This window comes from Camelina sativa, chromosome 5 (genome assembly GCF_030686135.1).
Source record: "Camelina sativa cultivar CO46 ecotype springtype chromosome 5, ASM3068613v1".
Classification (NCBI taxonomy): domain Eukaryota; kingdom Viridiplantae; phylum Streptophyta; class Magnoliopsida; order Brassicales; family Brassicaceae; genus Camelina; species Camelina sativa.
The window spans coordinates 38,797,666-38,802,597 of NC_141884.1; the positions used below are offsets into that span (position 1 = coordinate 38,797,666).

The 4,932-nt window shown below is 37.4% G+C and overlaps 1 pseudogene; it reads right to left on the reverse strand.

Annotated features, from left to right (window-relative positions):
• Positions 1–446: 446 nt before the first annotated feature.
• Positions 447–2,705, reverse strand: LOC147944928 (uncharacterized; annotated as a pseudogene).
• Between the last annotated feature and the right edge of the window lie 2,227 nt (positions 2,706–4,932).

The window sequence follows — 4,932 nt, forward strand, 5'->3', positions numbered from 1 at the left end:
ATCTTCTTGAAACACAACATTCCTAGATATAGAAATAGCATTAGACTCTAAATCCATGACTTTATATTCCTTATAACCAACTGGATACCGTAGAAAAACACATGGTCTAGCTCGAGGAGAAAACTTATTACGTTCATGAGGATTAGTCGAAACATAACACAAGCAACCAAATCTTTTAAGCAAACTATAATCTGGCAATTTTGTAAGCAACAGTTCATAAGGCGATTTGTTAGCTAAGACAGGACGAGGCATGCGATTTATGAGAAATACTGCAGTCAACACACAATCAGTCAAATATTGCAGGGGGATATTTGATTGAAAAAGTAAAGATCTGGCCACATTCAAGAGATGTTGATGCTTGCGTTCAACAACAGAATTTTGTTGTGGTGTATAAGCACATGAAAAATAATGAATCATTCCCTGTTCTTTAATGATATCAGTGAATGCTAATTCTGGTGCATTATCGGATCGTATCGTATGGCCTTAACAGTGCTATCATATTGTGTTTTAACATGTTTAAGAAAAACTGGAAAAACTGTATTAACTTCCTTTTTATTTCTTAAGAGGTAAACCCATGTAGTACGTGTACAATCGTCGACCAAAGTAAGAAAATAACGAAAACCTTCTACAGACTCAATACTAAAAGGACCCCATATATCAAGATGGACCAAATCAAAAGGTTTATCAGCTAGATTACCATGCGAAACATACGCTAACCTTTTCTGTTTAGCTAGAGGACAAATACTACAATGCGAAGATAGAGAAGAATTCTTCAAAGAAGGAATCAAACTTACAAGTTTCTGAAGAACTAGATGCGATGGATGTCCAAGACGTTGATGCCAGAGAGAATCATCAGTAACCACAGAAGCAGAGAAAGAACATGCTGCAGGAAAAGATGGCGAGAGGGAAGTATTCTCAGTAGCCAGAATGTAAAGGTCTTGAAAGACTCTACCCCTCCCAATCATCAAGCCCTGAGAAAGTTCCTGAATCAAACAACAATTATCAAAGAAATGTGCAGAACAAGACAATGTTTTAACCAACCTACTGACACTAATCAAATTAAACTTGAAATCAGGAACATGCAAAACATTGTATAAAATCAACTTTTGAGAAATGTAAATTGTCCCTATATGTGTGATGGAAACCCTGGTACCATTCGGCAATGTCACAGTAATATCTGTAACAGGTCGTAAGTCTGTAAACAAATCTAGATTAGAGCAAACATGACTAGAAGATCCACTATCTATAATCGAAGCATCATGCGGTAAAAGTTGTTGTAAAGAAGAAAGAATATGATTTTGAAAAGTTAAAATGTGGTTTTGATATTTAAGAGAAGTCGAAGGGAAGGGAAAGGTGATACCAGAGGTAGAAGTTTCTGCCATCAAACCATGTTCAGAAATCGTAGCCATAGCACTAGGAATACTAGAACCAGAAGACGAAGCTATAGGCTCTTGAACCTGAACTTGAACCTTGTATTGAGAAACCATCTGATCAATTTGCTGTGGAGTAAACCCTTGTAAACTCGAAGGAACACCATTAGGAACCATGAACTGCGGATATTGATTAGAAACAGAACCATACGACACATCTTCAGTTGGAAACATTCCAGTCTCATAATACACTTGAGCCACTGCATTTGCTTTTTGCATAGAATTCGCATATGGCACCATTTGATTAGAAGTTTGTTGAGACAACCGTGGTTGAGACTGCATCGTTGGCATCCTAGGCTGAAACTGATTTGGAGGTCTGTAATTGTATTCCGCAGCATTAGTCTTATATCCTGGTGGGAATCCATGGAGTTTGTAACACTTTTGAATAGTGTGTCCAACTTTACCACAATGAGAACAAATAGGTTTCTGTATAGTCCTCCCTGTATTGTAAACAGCAACGTAGGCACTCTCAGCCTCATTCATAGAAGCAACACTTTGAAAAGCAACACTATCAATACTAGTCGTCGGTTTAACTACAACCTGTCGTTCATCCTGTGTGACCATGTTAAAAGCCTCTTCGATAGTTGGTATCGGCTTGAGCATTAGTATATGACGTCTAGCTTGATCATAACTTTCATTCAAACCCATCAAGAACTTGGTCACACGACTTCGTTGTTGCAACCTTTCCCATTTTGCAGCTGCATCACATTCGCAACGACCACATGTGCAAACAGGAAGCTCTACATAGTTCTTATGTTCTTCCCACAAAGTAAGTAGAGCCGTATAGTATGTAGACACATCCATTTATCCTTGAACGATCGTACTAAGTTTCTGTTCTGTAGAGAAAATCTTAGGTGCATCATCTTGCTTAAACCTAGATAGTATATTTTTCCAGATCCCTTCTGCCGTAGGAATAAAAAGTAAACTCTGTCCTATCTTCTTGTCAACAGAATTCATCAACCATGTGAACACAATATCATTGCACCTAGACCATACTCCAAAATCTCTATGATCTTCTTGAGGTTTCGAGATCGTACCATTGATAAATTCAAGCTTGTTTCTGACATTAAGAGCCATCCACACCGATCGACCCCAGGAAGGGAAATCTGAAGCAGTAACAAGGCGATCAGAAACAAGAACAAGTCCTGCGTGATCTGCACTATGTAGATGATACGGATTCTCATATTGATCTGTCTGATACTGCGGTTGAACATTCACTGGATTCGGAGTGGGAGGTCTAGTCACCAGAGCATTCGTATTACCAGAAGAACTCATTCTCAAAGCAAGAACAAGAAATCCAAAGAAAGTGAGACGAAAAGAGAAATCAAAAGCAAAACCCGTACTCACTAAGGTCAATCAAAAGAGAATCAAAAGAATCAGAAAAACAAAGAACACTCCGATGAGAAAATCGCACACAACGGCGAGAAATTGCTGAACAAATTGAAAACTAGTGTAAATGGGGAAGCTCATCTCCGTCGCGTAAGATGCTGAAGCAATCAAAACTCAATTAACTTGCTCTGATACCATAATAAACTCTGGTTAATCGGAGAAATACATGACACGACGGAGGAGAGACGAAGATTGAAGAAGAAGAGAGAAACGAGATTCTGCTTATTAATCAATCAATAAAAGTTTGTTACAAAAGCATAACCTCAATTAACTAACTAGTCAGTCTTTATAGTTAGACTAATCAGCTAATCTTAATAACCGAAGATAACCCTATCAAACCAAAGCTCATAACCGGTCATACTCTAATACCTGCCAAGCGCCTTTGTCAGTATGCCCGCCTTCTGCTCGTCTCGGAGGACATGCTCAACTTCTATAAGCCCATTCTCTACACACTCCCGTATGAAATGAAACCATGTGTGTATATTGATAAGCTCAAATTAATCCCTAGAGCTACTCTCTCAAACAAGAGAACAGTGCAAATAATATCTAAATTTAAAACCAGAAAATCCAAATCTCTTTGTAATAAACAATTCTGCTCATCAATGGTTTAATCTGGAAAACAATTATATTCTCATATCAATTTATTTCCCTAAGATAACAATTCTAGGTGATCAATCAAGAATTATTATGAAGAACAACCAAGGATGAAGATCATAAAAGATTAAGAACCCTAAAAATCTTAGATCTAATAAATCATAAAGACCCTATGAAAAACCCTAAACCTAACAAGCAAATTACTCAGACATGTTTAATAAAGCACAAATCATAATTCTGAATAACATGCAATAGATATTAAAAGTAAAAGAGGGAGTTCAAGAAATCTTCTCTCTACAAAGAATTCAGATCTATCTCTCCCAAAAGCTCTCAATATCTTTTCTCTCAAAAACTGCTAGAAGATGACTTGAGGGTTTCTAAAACCCAAAAACAATATATATACATCCTCAAATACGTCCAGGGGCTTATGTTGCAATTATAGAAGACTTTGGGCAAATTTGTAAAACTTCCAAATTTGTTGTTCTCTTGTCGGGTAAACATGAGTGTCGATCGATGCTCCTTTGTGTGGTGTCGATCGATGCTCGTACTCTGATCTGACTCCAACTTGATTTCCTTCGGTAAAATGATCCAAAATGATCCAAATTGTTCCATTTTGCTCCATCCGTGCCAAATTCCTAGATAACCTGTAAAGACTCAAAAATAACCTAGAAACAAATCAAAAGACTCAAAAAGCACACTTATATCATGGTTAAAAACCGTAAAAACCATGATATATCATATATGCTTACTACGTCCATGAAACACTGGATTTATACTAAGTGCAATCGCCGACTGGTTGTCTATTCTGATGGTAAAACCTCCACATGACGTCTTAGTGGTCTCATTGAACAAATCCTGAAGCCAAATCGCCTGCCTTGCTGCTTCACTAGCTGCCAATGAACTCGGCTTCACACTATGATAAGGCTAAAGTCTCTTGCTTCTATGAACACCAAGAGATTAAACTCCCTCCAAGATAAAACACATGCCCGATTGTTGATACTAGGATTTTATGTGTCTCTCCTAGGAGGTCTCAATAGTGATGCAGTTGTAGTACAGAAGGTGTCAATCCAAATGAGAAACTTTACTAACAATCGAGATGCAATCAAGCAGTCATAAGTTAAGCCAGATTCAAAATGAGTTTTTTGTTTTGTTCGTCTAACAACCTAGAGTTAACGAGATGCAGGAACAAAATGAGTTTGTAGAACAAGAGCTAAAATGCAAAAACAAAAGATAGCGAAAACAAGTTAAACGTGCAGAGACAAAAGAGTAAGCTAGTGCAAAAAAAAAAAAAAAAAAAACAAAGAACAAGCTCAACAATGTAGAAACAATTAGATAAGTAGAGGCCTTAAGGATGGGGTTATTGATTTCAGTGGAGTCACTTAATCTAACTAGAATGCCTAACAGAACACAATCAAGCTATCCCTAGATAACGAACATCACAACTTAGCTAATCCAATCTCTTGACAGAAGCTACTCAGACTCGATCACTTCCAAACCTAACTCTCGCTAGAGAAACATG